We start from the raw sequence: 21555 nt of genomic DNA, 5'->3' as shown, positions 1-21555 counted from the left end.
AAAACAAAGAGTTTTCACTTATCTCCCCACTATCCTTGCTAGCTCCTCTCAAGCATCATTTGGTGGTCTAAAGAGCACACCACATGCTAACCCCTCAACCCAATCCTTCCAATGCTAACTTCACACTATGCAGGTGATCCAGCTTGGTTTCAGATGGCCCTTTGTTACGGCTTCACAATCAAGACCCCAGAATTTTTTCTCGTGGCCCTTCATTATGGAACCCTATAATTTTTTCAAGCATAAATGCACGTGTTCTCATTCTAGTCTCTCCCAGAAACACATTAATACGAGAAGAAAAACATGGCATGAAGAACTTATCACCAATATGTTGTAATGCATGCAACCCTCCCTTCCTTCAAAGAGCTCCATATCATTTGTTGTCATGCCAACTCTTGCATATTGTCCACACTAGGTAGTAGCCACACACACTCCTCTCTTCCATCAAAGAGCTCCACATTGTCCATTCTCATGCCGGCTAAGTTATCATCCACTAGAAGGTTGCCACAAACACTCCTCTCTCTCACTTCTATGGTAGCTACATAAGCACAAGGATAAAGTAGAGAATAGAGTAGCAAGATCGAGACTCAATTTTCACACAATGGAAGAGTGTGTTGTGTTATGAGATAAAACTAACTTATATACAAGATTGTACAATTTCACACACAAAATATGGACGACTAGGTGCCGAGGGCTCTCATAAGTGGCCACAATACTTAATCTCATAATACATTTATGAAGAAGTACATCCACAAGGGATTCAACTAAGCTTGCTACCACATGCTCTCGAAGTAGGAATGATAATAAGAGTTCCATCAGCAGACCATGATGAGTGCCCATCCATGTTTATAGATTTGGCCACTACTGTTGCTTCAAAGCTTGATTATGTACATCTTTTTGTGTGTCCTCTTTTCTCATTGATGTAGAATATTAGTGGAGATAGTTGTTAATTACCTTCCCCCCTTTCATGGTGGCTGATTAGAGGAATTTATTATAGAGAGAATTAAGAAGCTTATTGTTTCTACTCTTGACACTGTGAGGGAATGCTCAATGTTCACTGTTCCTCTGGAAGGAGTGGATTCAATGTTCATTATTCCTTTGAAAGGACCTCGGGGGGAAGGCTTGTTATTGAGATAATGATCAATGTTCGTTGTTCCTCCAAAAGGAATGGGGAAGGCTTATTAATAAATGAAGAATCTAGTGATTGGCAAGAGTATCTAAAGAGAGTGGGGGCGTCCACAGGCGACTATAGTGTTGTCCTCATCCATGAATCAAGTATTTTCTTTGTTCTCTGTCATGACTCCTTTTTTTTTTAGCAGCCTAATATTCTCTAATACCTTGTGATTTGCAATGACTATTCTTAGAGTTGCAATTGTAACGTTACATGTGCAATCTCCATGGCCTTACAAGTAATGAGATCAAGAGAAACATAATGTTAGTGCATAGTAAGAACTCATATTAGTACAACTATTCAAAAAGTTGCAACATACTGACTACTTTACATTACTAATCAGTTTTGCTTATGCAAGATAGCAATACTACTAATATTTTTTACATAGATATGGGTGCATATGCACGTGCACACACACACACACACACACACACACAGAAAAAGGTATGCAAACCAATAGAAAGACTCAGGGAGAGGGAGTACATACGTATAGACTACCAGAGAGAGAGAGAGAGAGAGAGAGAGAGAGAGAGAGAGAGAGAGAGAGAGAGAGAGAACCTCCAAAGAGAGAAGGCAGGTCCACATAATAGTTACAAGAGAGTGGGACGTTCTAAATTTTTTTTACAAGAGAGTGGGATGTTCTAATTCTGTTTTTGATATTTAGCTTCCACCTTACTATCAATAATTTTAAGCACCTAAAAGACCAATGTCAGGGATTTTGAAGAGTAAAACATCATTGGTATTATTCATACAAGGAAGGTTCACCCAATGCATGGAGGGATTTAGAAGAAGAGTCAAGCATCATTGCTAGAACTACTTCTGTGAATGTGTGTCATGTTGCCACATATCCCACATGTTGTGAATGTGTGTCAAACATTGCTAGAACTACTTCTGTGAATGTGTGTTGGACATGTTGCCACATGTCATGTGCCACATGTCATGAAAGAAGGACTAGATAGTAAAGATGAATTTTCTTACCTAGAAGGTTCAACCAATGCAATGGAGGGTTTTTAGCAGAAGAGTCAAACAACACTGCTAGAACTACTTCTGTTATTGTGTGCCAAACATGTTGCCACATCCTAGAAGATGAATATATCTACATCTAAATATCATGATTACTAGAAATTAAGGAATACGGAGTCTAAACATCATGATTGGAATTGGAAAATGAACATATGGATCACGATTATTGTAACTCAAGATTCTAAGTACTAGATGCATATTCTGGAAAAATTTGATGTGCTTCAAAAGAAGTACGAAAAAATCTAAGACATGAGTTTGATAAGAGAATTGATAGTGCAATGCATGCTTAGAGTTGAGCTTTTTTGAGTCTATAGATGCATGCTTTTTCGAGTCTATAGGTGCATCAAGTGACATACAGGAGTCACCTCAATCAAATGAAGAAAGGCCAACTTCATCAAGGAATCCCAATGGATATTGAGAAATGGAAGCCAAAGAAAGCCATAGCACCAAGTGTACTCTTTAGTTAGTCTAATTTTCATGAAGAGTATTGACTCCACAAAAAAGAACTCAAGAGATGTGATTTTTCTATCAGATTTATATTAATTAATGAAGGAATGAGACAACAAGGTAACAAAAGAGACTTGAGAGATCTTGTTTTTCTTAATGAAGGAGTGATACAAGAGGGTGACAAAACAAAGAGTTTTCACTTATCTCCCCACTATCCTTGCTAGCTCCTCTCAAGCATCATTTGGTGGTCTAAAGAGCACACCACATGCTGACCCCTCAACCCAATCCTTCCAATGCTAACTTCACACTATGCAGGTGATCCAGCTTGGTTTCAGATGGCCCTTTGTTATGGCTTCACAATCAAGACCCCAGAATTTTTTCTCGTGGCCCTTCATTATGGAACCCTATAATTTTTTCAAGCATAAATGCACGTGTTCTCATTCTAGTCTCTCCCAGAAACACATTAATACGAGAAGAAAAACATGGCATGAAGAACTTATTACCAATATGTTGTAATGCATGCAACCCTCCCTTCCTTCAAAGAGCTCCATATCATTTGTTGTCATGCCAACTCTTGCATATTGTCCACACTAGGTAGTAGCCACACACACTCCTCTCTTCCATCAAAGAGCTCCACATTGTCCATTCTCATGCCGGCTAAGTTATCATCCACTAGAAGGTTGCCACAAACACTCCTCTCTCTCACTTCTATGGTAGCTACATAAGCACAAGGATAAAGTAGAGAATAGAGTAGCAAGATCGAGACTCAATTTCCACACAATGGAAGAGTGTGTTGTGTTATGAGATAAAACTGACTTATATACAAGATTGTACAATTTCACACACAAAATATGGACGACTAGGTGCCGAGGGCTCTCATAAGTGGCCACAATACTTAATCTCATAATACATTTATGAAGAAGTACATCCACAAGGGATTCAACTAAGCTTGCTACCACATGCTCTCGAAGTAGGAATGATAATAAGAGTTCCATCAGCAGACCATGATGAGTGCCCATCCATGTTTATAGATTTGGCCACTACTGTTGCTTCATAGCTTGATTATGTACATCTTTTTGTGTGTCCTCTTTTCTCATTGATGTAGAATATTAGTGGAGATAGTTGTTAATTACCTTCCCCCCTTTCATGGTGGCTGATTAGAGGAATTTATTATAGAGAGAATTAAGAAGCTTATTGTTTCTACTCTTGACACTGTGAGGGAATGCTCAATGTTCACTGTTCCTCTGGAAGGAGTGGATTCAATGTTCATTATTCCTTTGAAAGGACCTCGGGGGGAAGGCTTGTTATTGAGATAATGATCAATGTTCGTTGTTCCTCCAAAAGGAATGGGGAAGGCTTATTAATAAATGAAGAATCTAGTGATTGGCAAGAGTATCTAAAGAGAGTGGGGGCATCCACAGGCGACTATAGTGTTGTCCTCATCCATGAATCAAGTATTTTCTTTGTTCTCTGTCATGACTCCTTTTTTTTTTAGCAGCCTAATATTCTCTAATACCTTGTGATTTGCAATGACTATTCTTAGAGTTGCAATTGTAACGTTACATGTGCAATCTCCATGGCCTTACAAGTAATGAGATCAAGAGAAACATAATGTTAGTGCATAGTAAGAACTCATATTAGTACAACTATTCAAAAAGTTGCAACATACTGACTACTTTACATTACTAATCAGTTTTGCTTATGCAAGATAGCAATACTACTAATATTTTTACATAGATATGGGTGCATATGCACGTGCACACACACACACACACACACACACACACACACAGAAAAAGGTATGCAAACCAATAGAAAGACTCAGGGAGAGGGAGTACATACGTATAGACTACCAGAGAGAGACGGAGAGAGAGAGAGAGAGAGAGAGAGAGAGAGAGAGAGAGAGAGAACCTCCAAAGAGAGAAGGCAGGTCCACATAATAGTTACAAGAGAGTGGGACGTTCTAAATTTTTTTTACAAGAGAGTGGGATGTTCTAATTCTGTTTTTGATATTTAGCTTCCACCTTACTATCAATAATTTTAAGCACCTAAAAGACCAATGTCAGGGATTTTGAAGAGTAAAACATCATTGGTATTATTCATACAAGGAAGGTTCACCCAATGCATGGAGGGATTTAGAAGAAGAGTCAAGCATCATTGCTAGAACTACTTCTGTGAATGTGTGTCATGTTGCCACATATCCCACATGTTGTGAATGTGTGTCAAACATTGCTAGAACTACTTCTGTGAATGTGTGTTGGACATGTTGCCACATGTCATGTGCCACATGTCATGAAAGAAGGACTAGATAGTAAAGATGAATTTTCTTACCTAGAAGGTTCAACCAATGCAATGGAGGGTTTTTAGCAGAAGAGTCAAACAACACTGCTAGAACTACTTCTGTTATTGTGTGCCAAACATGTTGCCACATCCTAGAAGATGAATATATCTACATCTAAATATCATGATTACTAGAAATTAAGGAATACGGAGTCTAAACATCATGATTGGAATTGGAAAATGAACATATGGATCACGATTATTGTAACTCAAGATTCTAAGTACTAGATGCATATTCTGGAAAAATTTGATGTGCTTCAAAAGAAGTACGAAAAAATCTAAGACATGAGTTTGATAAGAGAATTGATAGTGCAATGCATGCTTAGAGTTGAGCTTTTTTGAGTCTATAGATGCATGCTTTTTCGAGTCTATAGGTGCATCAAGTGACATACAGGAGTCACCTCAATCAAATGAAGAAAGGCCAACTTCATCAAGGAATCCCAATGGATATTGAGAAATGGAAGCCAAAGAAAGCCATAGCACCAAGTGTACTCTTTAGTTAGTCTAATTTTCATGAAGAGTATTGACTCCACAAAAAAGAACTCAAGAGATGTGATTTTCCTATCAGATTTATATTAATTAATGAAGGAATGAGACAACAAGGTAACAAAAGAGACTTGAGAGATCTTGTTTTTCTTAATGAAGGAGTGATACAAGAGGGTGACAAAACAAAGAGTTTTCACTTATCTCCCCACTATCCTTGCTAGCTCCTCTCAAGCATCATTTGGTGGTCTAAAGAGCACACCACATGCTGACCCCTCAACCCAATCCTTCCAATGCTAACTTCACACTATGCAGGTGATCCAGCTTGGTTTCAGATGGCCCTTTGTTATGGCTTCACAATCAAGACCCCAGAATTTTTTCTCGTGGCCCTTCATTATGGAACCCTATAATTTTTTCAAGCATAAATGCACGTGTTCTCATTCTAGTCTCTCCCAGAAACACATTAATACGAGAAGAAAAACATGGCATGAAGAACTTATTACCAATATGTTGTAATGCATGCAACCCTCCCTTCCTTCAAAGAGCTCCATATCATTTGTTGTCATGCCAACTCTTGCATATTGTCCACACTAGGTAGTAGCCACACACACTCCTCTCTTCCATCAAAGAGCTCCACATTGTCCATTCTCATGCCGGCTAAGTTATCATCCACTAGAAGGTTGCCACAAACACTCCTCTCTCTCACTTCTATGGTAGCTACATAAGCACAAGGATAAAGTAGAGAATAGAGTAGCAAGATCGAGACTCAATTTCCACACAATGGAAGAGTGTGTTGTGTTATGAGATAAAACTGACTTATATACAAGATTGTACAATTTCACACACAAAATATGGACGACTAGGTGCCGAGGGCTCTCATAAGTGGCCACAATACTTAATCTCATAATACATTTATGAAGAAGTACATCCACAAGGGATTCAACTAAGCTTGCTACCACATGCTCTCGAAGTAGGAATGATAATAAGAGTTCCATCAGCAGACCATGATGAGTGCCCATCCATGTTTATAGATTTGGCCACTACTGTTGCTTCATAGCTTGATTATGTACATCTTTTTGTGTGTCCTCTTTTCTCATTGATGTAGAATATTAGTGGAGATAGTTGTTAATTACCTTCCCCCCTTTCATGGTGGCTGATTAGAGGAATTTATTATAGAGAGAATTAAGAAGCTTATTGTTTCTACTCTTGACACTGTGAGGGAATGCTCAATGTTCACTGTTCCTCTGGAAGGAGTGGATTCAATGTTCATTATTCCTTTGAAAGGACCTCGGGGGGAAGGCTTGTTATTGAGATAATGATCAATGTTTGTTGTTCCTCCAAAAGGAATGGGGAAGGCTTATTAATAAATGAAGAATCTAGTGATTGGCAAGAGTATCTAAAGAGAGTGGGGGCGTCCACAGGCGACTATAGTGTTGTCCTCATCCATGAATCAAGTATTTTCTTTGTTCTCTGTCATGACTCCTTTTTTTTTTAGCAGCCTAATATTCTCTAATACCTTGTGATTTGCAATGACTATTCTTAGAGTTGCAATTGTAACGTTACATGTGCAATCTCCATGGCCTTACAAGTAATGAGATCAAGAGAAACATAATGTTAGTGCATAGTAAGAACTCATATTAGTACAACTATTCAAAAAGTTGCAACATACTGACTACTTTACATTACTAATCAGTTTTGCTTATGCAAGATAGCAATACTACTAATATTTTTACATAGATATGGGTGCATATGCACGTGCACACACACACACACACACACACACACACACACAGAAAAAGGTATGCAAACCAATAGAAAGACTCAGGGAGAGGGAGTACATACGTATAGACTACCAGAGAGAGACGGAGAGAGAGAGAGAGAGAGAGAGAGAGAGAGAGAGAGAGAGAGAGAGAGAGAGAGAACCTCCAAAGAGAGAAGGCAGGTCCACATAATAGTTACAAGAGAGTGGGACGTTCTAAATTTTTTTTACAAGAGAGTGGGATGTTCTAATTCTGTTTTTGATATTTAGCTTCCACCTTACTATCAATAATTTTAAGCACCTAAAAGACCAATGTCAGGGATTTTGAAGAGTAAAACATCATTGGTATTATTCATACAAGGAAGGTTCACCCAATGCATGGAGGGATTTAGAAGAAGAGTCAAGCATCATTGCTAGAACTACTTCTGTGAATGTGTGTCATGTTGCCACATATCCCACATGTTGTGAATGTGTGTCAAACATTGCTAGAACTACTTCTGTGAATGTGTGTTGGACATGTTGCCACATGTCATGTGCCACATGTCATGAAAGAAGGACTAGATAGTAAAGATGAATTTTCTTACCTAGAAGGTTCAACCAATGCAATGGAGGGTTTTTAGCAGAAGAGTCAAACAACACTGCTAGAACTACTTCTGTTATTGTGTGCCAAACATGTTGCCACATCCTAGAAGATGAATATATCTACATCTAAATATCATGATTACTAGAAATTAAGGAATACGGAGTCTAAACATCATGATTGGAATTGGAAAATGAACATATGGATCACGATTATTGTAACTCAAGATTCTAAGTACTAGATGCATATTCTGGAAAAATTTGATGTGCTTCAAAAGAAGTACGAAAAAATCTAAGACATGAGTTTGATAAGAGAATTGATAGTGCAATGCATGCTTAGAGTTGAGCTTTTTTGAGTCTATAGATGCATGCTTTTTCGAGTCTATAGGTGCATCAAGTGACATACAGGAGTCACCTCAATCAAATGAAGAAAGGCCAACTTCATCAAGGAATCCCAATGGATATTGAGAAATGGAAGCCAAAGAAAGCCATAGCACCAAGTGTACTCTTTAGTTAGTCTAATTTTCATGAAGAGTATTGACTCCACAAAAAAGAACTCAAGAGATGTGATTTTCCTATCAGATTTATATTAATTAATGAAGGAATGAGACAACAAGGTAACAAAAGAGACTTGAGAGATCTTGTTTTTCTTAATGAAGGAGTGATACAAGAGGGTGACAAAACAAAGAGTTTTCACTTATCTCCCCACTATCCTTGCTAGCTCCTCTCAAGCATCATTTGGTGGTCTAAAGAGCACACCACATGCTGACCCCTCAACCCAATCCTTCCAATGCTAACTTCACACTATGCAGGTGATCCAGCTTGGTTTCAGATGGCCCTTTGTTATGGCTTCACAATCAAGACCCCAGAATTTTTTCTCGTGGCCCTTCATTATGGAACCCTATAATTTTTTCAAGCATAAATGCACGTGTTCTCATTCTAGTCTCTCCCAGAAACACATTAATACGAGAAGAAAAACATGGCATGAAGAACTTATTACCAATATGTTGTAATGCATGCAACCCTCCCTTCCTTCAAAGAGCTCCATATCATTTGTTGTCATGCCAACTCTTGCATATTGTCCACACTAGGTAGTAGCCACACACACTCCTCTCTTCCATCAAAGAGCTCCACATTGTCCATTCTCATGCCGGCTAAGTTATCATCCACTAGAAGGTTGCCACAAACACTCCTCTCTCTCACTTCTATGGTAGCTACATAAGCACAAGGATAAAGTAGAGAATAGAGTAGCAAGATCGAGACTCAATTTCCACACAATGGAAGAGTGTGTTGTGTTATGAGATAAAACTGACTTATATACAAGATTGTACAATTTCACACACAAAATATGGACGACTAGGTGCCGAGGGCTCTCATAAGTGGCCACAATACTTAATCTCATAATACATTTATGAAGAAGTACATCCACAAGGGATTCAACTAAGCTTGCTACCACATGCTCTCGAAGTAGGAATGATAATAAGAGTTCCATCAGCAGACCATGATGAGTGCCCATCCATGTTTATAGATTTGGCCACTACTGTTGCTTCATAGCTTGATTATGTACATCTTTTTGTGTGTCCTCTTTTCTCATTGATGTAGAATATTAGTGGAGATAGTTGTTAATTACCTTCCCCCCTTTCATGGTGGCTGATTAGAGGAATTTATTATAGAGAGAATTAAGAAGCTTATTGTTTCTACTCTTGACACTGTGAGGGAATGCTCAATGTTCACTGTTCCTCTGGAAGGAGTGGATTCAATGTTCATTATTCCTTTGAAAGGACCTCGGGGGGAAGGCTTGTTATTGAGATAATGATCAATGTTTGTTGTTCCTCCAAAAGGAATGGGGAAGGCTTATTAATAAATGAAGAATCTAGTGATTGGCAAGAGTATCTAAAGAGAGTGGGGGCGTCCACAGGCGACTATAGTGTTGTCCTCATCCATGAATCAAGTATTTTCTTTGTTCTCTGTCATGACTCCTTTTTTTTTTAGCAGCCTAATATTCTCTAATACCTTGTGATTTGCAATGACTATTCTTAGAGTTGCAATTGTAACGTTACATGTGCAATCTCCATGGCCTTACAAGTAATGAGATCAAGAGAAACATAATGTTAGTGCATAGTAAGAACTCATATTAGTACAACTATTCAAAAAGTTGCAACATACTGACTACTTTACATTACTAATCAGTTTTGCTTATGCAAGATAGCAATACTACTAATATTTTTACATAGATATGGGTGCATATGCACGTGCACACACACACACACACACACACACACACACACACACACACACAGAAAAAGGTATGCAAACCAATAGAAAGACTCAGGGAGAGGGAGTACATACGTATAGACTACCAGAGAGAGACGGAGAGAGAGAGAGAGAGAGAGAGAGAGAGAGAGAGAGAGAGAGAGAGAGAGAGAGAGAGAGAGAACCTCCAAAGAGAGAAGGCAGGTCCACATAATAGTTACAAGAGAGTGGGACGTTCTAAATTTTTTTTACAAGAGAGTGGGATGTTCTAATTCTGTTTTTGATATTTAGCTTCCACCTTACTATCAATAATTTTAAGCACCTAAAAGACCAATGTCAGGGATTTTGAAGAGTAAAACATCATTGGTATTATTCATACAAGGAAGGTTCACCCAATGCATGGAGGGATTTAGAAGAAGAGTCAAGCATCATTGCTAGAACTACTTCTGTGAATGTGTGTCATGTTGCCACATATCCCACATGTTGTGAATGTGTGTCAAACATTGCTAGAACTACTTCTGTGAATGTGTGTTGGACATGTTGCCACATGTCATGTGCCACATGTCATGAAAGAAGGACTAGATAGTAAAGATGAATTTTCTTACCTAGAAGGTTCAACCAATGCAATGGAGGGTTTTTAGCAGAAGAGTCAAACAACACTGCTAGAACTACTTCTGTTATTGTGTGCCAAACATGTTGCCACATCCTAGAAGATGAATATATCTACATCTAAATATCATGATTACTAGAAATTAAGGAATACGGAGTCTAAACATCATGATTGGAATTGGAAAATGAACATATGGATCACGATTATTGTAACTCAAGATTCTAAGTACTAGATGCATATTCTGGAAAAATTTGATGTGCTTCAAAAGAAGTACGAAAAAATCTAAGACATGAGTTTGATAAGAGAATTGATAGTGCAATGCATGCTTAGAGTTGAGCTTTTTTGAGTCTATAGATGCATGCTTTTTCGAGTCTATAGGTGCATCAAGTGACATACAGGAGTCACCTCAATCAAATGAAGAAAGGCCAACTTCATCAAGGAATCCCAATGGATATTGAGAAATGGAAGCCAAAGAAAGCCATAGCACCAAGTGTACTCTTTAGTTAGTCTAATTTTCATGAAGAGTATTGACTCCACAAAAAAGAACTCAAGAGATGTGATTTTCCTATCAGATTTATATTAATTAATGAAGGAATGAGACAACAAGGTAACAAAAGAGACTTGAGAGATCTTGTTTTTCTTAATGAAGGAGTGATACAAGAGGGTGACAAAACAAAGAGTTTTCACTTATCTCCCCACTATCCTTGCTAGCTCCTCTCAAGCATCATTTGGTGGTCTAAAGAGCACACCACATGCTGACCCCTCAACCCAATCCTTCCAATGCTAACTTCACACTATGCAGGTGATCCAGCTTGGTTTCAGATGGCCCTTTGTTATGGCTTCACAATCAAGACCCCAGAATTTTTTCTCGTGGCCCTTCATTATGGAACCCTATAATTTTTTCAAGCATAAATGCACGTGTTCTCATTCTAGTCTCTCCCAGAAACACATTAATACGAGAAGAAAAACATGGCATGAAGAACTTATTACCAATATGTTGTAATGCATGCAACCCTCCCTTCCTTCAAAGAGCTCCATATCATTTGTTGTCATGCCAACTCTTACATATTGTCCACACTAGGTAGTAGCCACACACACTCCTCTCTTCCATCAAAGAGCTCCACATTGTCCATTCTCATGCCGGCTAAGTTATCATCCACTAGAAGGTTGCCACAAACACTCCTCTCTCTCACTTCTATGGTAGCTACATAAGCACAAGGATAAAGTAGAGAATAGAGTAGCAAGATCGAGACTCAATTTCCACACAATGGAAGAGTGTGTTGTGTTATGAGATAAAACTGACTTATATACAAGATTGTACAATTTCACACACAAAATATGGACGACTAGGTGCCGAGGGCTCTCATAAGTGGCCACAATACTTAATCTCATAATACATTTATGAAGAAGTACATCCACAAGGGATTCAACTAAGCTTGCTACCACATGCTCTCGAAGTAGGAATGATAATAAGAGTTCCATCAGCAGACCATGATGAGTGCCCATCCATGTTTATAGATTTGGCCACTACTGTTGCTTCATAGCTTGATTATGTACATCTTTTTGTGTGTCCTCTTTTCTCATTGATGTAGAATATTAGTGGAGATAGTTGTTAATTACCTTCCCCCCTTTCATGGTGGCTGATTAGAGGAATTTATTATAGAGAGAATTAAGAAGCTTATTGTTTCTACTCTTGACACTGTGAGGGAATGCTCAATGTTCACTGTTCCTCCGGAAGGAGTGGATTCAATGTTCATTATTCCTTTGAAAGGACCTCGGGGGGAAGGCTTGTTATTGAGATAATGATCAATGTTCGTTGTTCCTCCAAAAGGAATGGGGAAGGCTTATTAATAAATGAAGAATCTAGTGATTGGCAAGAGTATCTAAAGAGAGTGGGGGCATCCACAGGCGACTATAGTGTTGTCCTCATCCATGAATCAAGTATTTTCTTTGTTCTCTGTCATGACTCCTTTTTTTTTAGCAGCCTAATATTCTCTAATACCTTGTGATTTGCAATGACTATTCTTAGAGTTGCAATTGTAACGTTACATGTGCAATCTCCATGGCCTTACAAGTAATGAGATCAAGAGAAACATAATGTTAGTGCATAGTAAGAACTCATATTAGTACAACTATTCAAAAAGTTGCAACATACTGACTACTTTACATTACTAATCAGTTTTGCTTATGCAAGATAGCAATACTACTAATATTTTTACATAGATATGGGTGCATATGCACGTGCACACACACACACACACACACACACACACACACAGAAAAAGGTATGCAAACCAATAGAAAGACTCAGGGAGAGGGAGTACATACGTATAGACTACCAGAGAGAGACGGAGAGAGAGAGAGAGAGAGAGAGAGAGAGAGAGAGAGAGAGAGAGAGAGAGAGAGAGAGAACCTCCAAAGAGAGAAGGCAGGTCCACATAATAGTTACAAGAGAGTGGGACGTTCTAAATTTTTTTTACAAGAGAGTGGGATGTTCTAATTCTGTTTTTGATATTTAGCTTCCACCTTACTATCAATAATTTTAAGCACCTAAAAGACCAATGTCAGGGATTTTGAAGAGTAAAACATCATTGGTATTATTCATACAAGGAAGGTTCACCCAATGCATGGAGGGATTTAGAAGAAGAGTCAAGCATCATTGCTAGAACTACTTCTGTGAATGTGTGTCATGTTGCCACATATCCCACATGTTGTGAATGTGTGTCAAACATTGCTAGAACTACTTCTGTGAATGTGTGTTGGACATGTTGCCACATGTCATGTGCCACATGTCATGAAAGAAGGACTAGATAGTAAAGATGAATTTTCTTACCTAGAAGGTTCAACCAATGCAATGGAGGGTTTTTAGCAGAAGAGTCAAACAACACTGCTAGAACTACTTCTGTTATTGTGTGCCAAACATGTTGCCACATCCTAGAAGATGAATATATCTACATCTAAATATCATGATTACTAGAAATTAAGGAATACGGAGTCTAAACATCATGATTGGAATTGGAAAATGAACATATGGATCACGATTATTGTAACTCAAGATTCTAAGTACTAGATGCATATTCTGGAAAAATTTGATGTGCTTCAAAAGAAGTACGAAAAAATCTAAGACATGAGTTTGATAAGAGAATTGATAGTGCAATGCATGCTTAGAGTTGAGCTTTTTTGAGTCTATAGATGCATGCTTTTTCGAGTCTATAGGTGCATCAAGTGACATACAGGAGTCACCTCAATCAAATGAAGAAAGGCCAACTTCATCAAGGAATCCCAATGGATATTGAGAAATGGAAGCCAAAGAAGGCCATAGCACCAAGTGTACTCTTTAGTTAGTCTAATTTTCATGAAGAGTATTGACTCCACAAAAAAGAACTCAATAGATGTGATTTTCCTATCAGATTTATATTAATTAATGAAGGAATGAGACAACAAGGTAACAAAAGAGACTTGAGAGATCTTGTTTTTCTTAATGAAGGAGTGATACAAGAGGGTGACAAAACAAAGAGTTTTCACTTATCTCCCCACTATCCTTGCTAGCTCCTCTCAAGCATCATTTGGTGGTCTAAAGAGCACACCACATGCTAACCCCTCAACCCAATCCTTCCAATGCTAACTTCACACTATGCAGGTGATCCAGCTTGGTTTCAGATGGCCCTTTGTTATGGCTTCACAATCAAGACCCCAGAATTTTTTCTCGTGGCCCTTCATTATGGAACCCTATAATTTTTTCAAGCATAAATGCACGTGTTCTCATTCTAGTCTCTCCCAGAAACACATTAATACGAGAAGAAAAACATGGCATGAAGAACTTATTACCAATATGTTGTAATGCATGCAACCCTCCCTTCCTTCAAAGAGCTCCATATCATTTGTTGTCATGCCAACTCTTGCATATTGTCCACACTAGGTAGTAGCCACACACACTCCTCTCTTCCATCAAAGAGCTCCACATTGTCCATTCTCATGCCGGCTAAGTTATCATCCACTAGAAGGTTGCCACAAACACTCCTCTCTCTCACTTCTATGGTAGCTACATAAGCACAAGGATAAAGTAGAGAATAGAGTAGCAAGATCGAGACTCAATTTCCACACAATGGAAGAGTGTGTTGTGTTATGAGATAAAACTGACTTATATACAAGATTGTACAATTTCACACACAAAATATGGACGACTAGGTGCCGAGGGCTCTCATAAGTGGCCACAATACTTAATCTCATAATACATTTATGAAGAAGTACATCCACAAGGGATTCAACTAAGCTTGCTACCACATGCTCTCGAAGTAGGAATGATAATAAGAGTTCCATCAGCAGACCATGATGAGTGCCCATCCATGTTTATAGATTTGGCCACTACTGTTGCTTCATAGCTTGATTATGTACATCTTTTTGTGTGTCCTCTTTTCTCATTGATGTAGAATATTAGTGGAGATAGTTGTTAATTACCTTCCCCCCTTTCATGGTGGCTGATTATAGGAATTTATTATAGAGAGAATTAAGAAGCTTATTGTTTCTACTCTTGACACTGTGAGGGAATGCTCAATGTTCACTGTTCCTCTGGAAGGAGTGGATCCAATGTTCATTATTCCTTTGAAAGGACCTCGGGGGGAAGGCTTGTTATTGAGATAATGATCAATGTTCGTTGTTCCTCCAAAAGGAATGGGGAAGGCTTATTAATAAATGAAGAATCTAGTGATTGGCAAGAGTATCTAAAGAGAGTGGGGGCGTCCACAGGCGACTATAGTGTTGTCCTCATCCATGAATCAAGTATTTTCTTTGTTCTCTGTCATGACTCCTTTTTTTTTTTAGCAGCCTAATATTCTCTAATACCTTGTGATTTGCAATGACTATTCTTAGAGTTGCAATTGTAATGTTACATGTGCAATCTCCATGGCCTTACAAGTAATGAGATCAAGAGAAACATAATGTTAGTGCATAGTAAGAACTCATATTAGTACAACTATTCAAAAAGTTGCAACATACTGACTACTTTACATTACTAATCAGTTTTGCTTATGCAAGATAGCAATACTACTAATATTTTTTACATAGATATGGGTGCATATGCACGTGCACACACACACACACACACACAGAAGAAGGTATGCAAACCAATAGAAAGACTCAGGGAGAGGGAGTACATACGTATAGACTACCAGAGAGAGAGAGACAGAGAGAGAGAGAGAGAGAGAGAGAGAGAGAGAGAACCTCCAAAGAGAGAAGGCAGGTCCACATAATAGTTACAAGAGAGTGGGACGTTCTAAATTTTTTTTACAAGAGAGTGGGATGTTCTAATTCTGTTTTTGATATTTAGCTTCCACCTTACTATCAATAATTTTAAGCACCTAAAAGACCAATGTCAGGGATACTATTTTGAGACCAATGTCAGGGATTTTGAAGAGTAAAACATCATTGGTATTATTGATACAAGGAAGGTTCACCCAATGCATGGAGGGATTTAGAAGAAGAGTCAAGCATCATTGCTAGAACTACTTCTGTGAATGTGTGTCATGTTGCCACATATCCCACATGTTGTGAATGTGTGTCAAACATTGCTAGAACTACTTCTGTGAATGTGTGTTGGACATGTTGCCACATGTCATGTGCCACATGTCTCGAAAGAAGGACTAGATAGTAAAGATGAATTTTCTTACCTAGAAGGTTCAACCAATGCAATGGAGGGTTTTTAGCAGAAGAGTCAAACAACACTGCTAGAACTACTTCTGTTATTGTGTGCCAAACATGTTGCCACATCCTAGAAGATGAATATATCTACATCTAAATATCATGATTACTAGAAATTAAGGAATACGGAGTCTAAACATCATGATTGGAATTGGAAAATGAACATATGGATCACGATTATTGTAACTCAAGATTCTAAGTACTAGATGCATATTCTGGAAAAATTTGATGTGCTTCAAAAGAAGTACGAAAAAATCTAAGACATGAGTTTGATAAGAGAATTGATAGTGCAATGCATGCTTAGAGTTGAGCTTTTTTGAGTCTATAGATGCATGCTTTTTCGAGTCTATAGGTGCATCAAGTGACATACAGGAGTCACCTCAATCAAATGAAGAAAGGCCAACTTCATCAAGGAATCCCAATGGATATTGAGAAATGGAAGCCAAAGAAGGCCATAGCACCAAGTGTACTCTTTAGTTAGTCTAATTTTCATGAAGAGTATTGACTCCACAAAAAAGAACTCAAGAGATGTGATTTTCCTATCAGATTTATATTAATTAATGAAGGAATGAGACAACAAGGTAACAAAAGAGACTTGAGAGATCTTGTTTTTCTTAATGAAGGAGTGATACAAGAGGGTGACAAAACAAAGAGTTTTCACTTATCTCCCCACTATCCTTGCTAGCTCCTCTCAAGCATCATTTGGTGGTCTAAAGAGCACACCACATGCTAACCCCTCAACCCAATCCTTCCAATGCTAACTTCACACTATGCAGGTGATCCAGCTTGGTTTCAGATGGCCCTTTGTTATGGCTTCACAATCAAGACCCCAGAATTTTTTCTCGTGGCCCTTCATTATGGAACCCTATAATTTTTTCAAGCATAAATGCACGTGTTCTCATTCTAGTCTCTCCCAAAAACACATTAATACGAGAAGAAAAACATGGCATGAAGAACTTATTACCAATATGTTGTAATGCATGCAACCCTCCCTTCCTTCAAAGAGCTTTATATCATTTGTTGTCATGCCAACTCTTGCATATTGTCCACACTAGGTAGTAGCCACACACACTCCTCTCTTCCATCAAAGAGCTCCACATTGTCCATTCTCATGCCGGCTAAGTTATCATCCACTAGAAGGTTGCCACAAACACTCCTCTCTCTCACTTCTATGGTAGCTACATAAGCACAAGGATAAAGTAGAGAATAGAGTAGCAAGATCGAGACTCAATTTCCACACAATGGAAGAGTGTGTTGTGTTATGAGATAAAACTGACATGGACGACTAGGTGCCGAGGGCTCTCATAAGTGGCCACAATACTTAATCTCATAATACATTTATGAAGAAGTACATCCACAAGGGATTAAACTAAGCTTGCTACCACATGCTCTCGAAGTAGGAATGATAATAAGAGTTCCATCAGCAGACCATGATGAGTGCCCATCCATGTTTATAGATTTGGCCACTACTGTTGCTTCATAGCTTGATTATGTACATCTTTTTGTGTGTCCTCTTTTCTCATTGATGTAGAATATTAGTGGAGATAGTTGTTAATTACCTTCCCCCCTTTCATGGTGGCTGATTAGAGGAATTTATTATAGAGAGAATTAAGAAGCTTATTGTTTCTACTCTTGACACTGTGAGGGAATGCTCAATGTTCACTGTTCCTCTGGAAGGAGTGGATCCAATGTTCATTATTCCTTTGAAAGGACCTCGGGGGGAAGGCTTGTTATTGAGATAATGATCAATGTTCGTTGTTCCTCCAAAAGGAATGGGGAAGGCTTATTAATAAATGAAGAATCTAGTGATTGGCAAGAGTATCTAAAGAGAGTGGGGGCGTCCACAGGCGACTATAGTGTTGTCCTCATCCATGAATCAAGTATTTTCTTTGTTCTCTGTCATGACTCCTTTTTTTTTTAGCAGCCTAATATTCTCTAATACCTTGTGATTTGCAATGACTATTCTTAGAGTTGCAATTGTAATGTTACATGTGCAATCTCCATGGCCTTACAAGTAATGAGATCAAGAGAAACATAATGTTAGTGCATAGTAAGAACTCATATTAGTACAACTATTCAAAAAGTTGCAACATACTGACTACTTTACATTACTAATCAGTTTTGCTTATGCAAGATAGCAATACTACTAATATTTTTTACATAGATATGGGTGCATATGCACGTGCACACACACACACACACACACAGAAGAAGGTATGCAAACCAATAGAAAGACTCAGGGAGAGGGAGTACATACGTATAGACTACCAGAGAGAGAGAGACAGAGAGAGAGAGAGAGAGAGAGAGAGAGAGAGAGAGAGAGAGAACCTCCAAAGAGAGAAGGCAGGTCCACATAATAGTTACAAGAGAGTGGGACGTTCTAAATTTTTTTTACAAGAGAGTGGGATGTTCTAATTCTGTTTTTGATATTTAGCTTCCACCTTACTATCAATAATTTTAAGCACCTAAAAGACCAATGTCAGGGATACTATTTTGAGACCAATGTCAGGGATTTTGAAGAGTAAAACATCATTGGTATTATTGATACAAGGAAGGTTCACCCAATGCATGGAGGGATTTAGAAGAAGAGTCAAGCATCATTGCTAGAACTACTTCTGTGAATGTGTGTCATGTTGCCACATATCCCACATGTTGTGAATGTGTGTCAAACATTGCTAGAACTACTTCTGTGAATGTGTGTTGTTGCCACATGTCATGTGCCACATGTCTCGAAAGAAGGACTAGATAGTAAAGATGAATTTTCTTACCTAGAAGGTTCAACCAATGCAATGGAGGGTTTTTAGCAGAAGAGTCAAACAACACTGCTAGAACTACTTCTGTTATTGTGTGCCAAACATGTTGCCACATCCTAGAAGATGAATATATCTACATCTAAATATCATGATTACTAGAAATTAAGGAATACGGAGTCTAAACATCATGATTGGAATTGGAAAATGAACATATGGATCACGATTATTGTAACTCAAGATTCTAAGTACTAGATGCATATTCTGGAAAAATTTGATGTGCTTCAAAAGAAGTACGAAAAAATCTAAGACATGAGTTTGATAAGAGAATTGATAGTGCAATGCATGCTTAGAGTTGAGCTTTTTTGAGTCTATAGATGCATGCTTTTTCGAGTCTATAGGTGCATCAAGTGACATACAGGAGTCACCTCAATCAAATGAAGAAAGGCCAACTTCATCAAGGAATCCCAATGGATATTGAGAAATGGAAGCCAAAGAAGGCCATAGCACCAAGTGTACTCTTTAGTTAGTCTAATTTTCATGAAGAGTATTGACTCCACAAAAAAGAACTCAAGAGATGTGATTTTCCTATCAGATTTATATTAATTAATGAAGGAATGAGACAACAAGGTAACAAAAGAGACTTGAGAGATCTTGTTTTTCTTAATGAAGGAGTGATACAAGAGGGTGACAAAACAAAGAGTTTTCACTTATCTCCCCACTATCCTTGCTAGCTCCTCTCAAGCATCATTTGGTGGTCTAAAGAGCACACCACATGCTAACCCCTCAACCCAATCCTTCCAATGCTAACTTCACACTATGCAGGTGATCCAGCTTGGTTTCAGATGGCCCTTTGTTATGGCTTCACAATCAAGACCCCAGAATTTTTTCTCGTGGCCCTTCATTATGGAACCCTATAATTTTTTCAAGCATAAATGCACGTGTTCTCATTCTAGTCTCTCCCAGAAACACATTAATACGAGAAGAAAAACATGGCATGAAGAACTTATTACCAATATGTTGTAATGCATGCAACCCTCCCTTCCTTCAAAGAGCTCCATATCATTTGTTGTCATGCCAACTCTTGCATATTGTCCACACTAGGTAGTAGCCACACACACTCCTCTCTTCCATCAAAGAGCTCCACATTGTCCATTCTCATGCCGGCTAAGTTATCATCCACTAGAAGGTTGCCACAAACACTCCTCTCTCTCACTTCTATGGTAGCTACATAAGCACAAGGATAAAGTAGAGAATAGAGTAGCAAGATCGAGACTCAATTTCCACACAATGGAAGAGTGTGTTGTGTTATGAGATAAAACTGACTTATATACAAGATTGTACAATTTCACACACAAAATATGGACGACTAGGTGCCGAGGGCTCTCATAAGTGGCCACAATACTTAATCTCATAATACATTTATGAAGAAGTACATCCACAAGGGATTCAACTAAGCTTGCTACCACATGCTCTCGAAGTAGGAATGATAATAAGAGTTCCATCAGCAGACCATGATGAGTGCCCATCCATGTTTATAGATTTGGCCACTACTGTTGCTTCATAGCTTGATTATGTACATCTTTTTGTGTGTCCTCTTTTCTCATTGATGTAGAATATTAGTGGAGATAGTTGTTAATTACCTTCCCCCCTTTCATGGTGGCTGATTAGAGGAATTTATTATAGAGAGAATTAAGAAGCTTATTGTTTCTACTCTTGACACTGTGAGGGAATGCTCAATGTTCACTGTTCCTCTGGAAGGAGTGGATTCAATGTTCATTATTCCTTTGAAAGGACCTCGGGGGGAAGGCTTGTTATTGAGATAATGATCAATGTTCGTGTTCCTCCAAAAGGAATGGGGAAGGCTTATTAATAAATGAAGAATCTAGTGATTGGCAAGAGTATCTAAAGAGAGTGGGGGCGTCCACAGGCGACTATAGTGTTGTCCTCATCCATGAATCAAGTATTTTCTTTGTTCTCTGTCATGACTCCTTTTTTTTTTAGCAGCCTAATATTCTCTAATACCTTGTGATTTGCAATGACTATTCTTAGAGTTGCAATTGTAACGTTACATGTGCAATCTCCATGGCCTTACAAGTAATGAGATCAAGAGAAACATAATGTTAGTGCATAGTAAGAACTCATATTAGTACAACTATTCAAAAAGTTGCAACATACTGACTACTTTACATTACTAATCAGTTTTGCTTATGCAAGATAGCAATACTACTAATATTTTTTACATAGATATGGGTGCATATGCACGTGCACACACACACACACACACACACACACACAGAAAAAGGTATGCAAACCAATAGAAAGACTCAGGGAGAGGGAGTACATACGTATAGACTACCAGAGAGAGAGAGAGAGAGAGAGAGAGAGAGAGAGAGAGAGAGAGAGAACCTCCAAAGAGAGAAGGCAGGTCCACATAATAGTTACA

Source organism: Cibotium barometz, chromosome 22 (assembly GCF_041138505.1).
Source record: "Cibotium barometz isolate CiBa-2024 chromosome 22, ASM4113850v1, whole genome shotgun sequence".
NCBI lineage: Eukaryota > Viridiplantae > Streptophyta > Polypodiopsida > Cyatheales > Cibotiaceae > Cibotium > Cibotium barometz.
Note: the sequence above shows the minus strand (reverse complement) of the source record.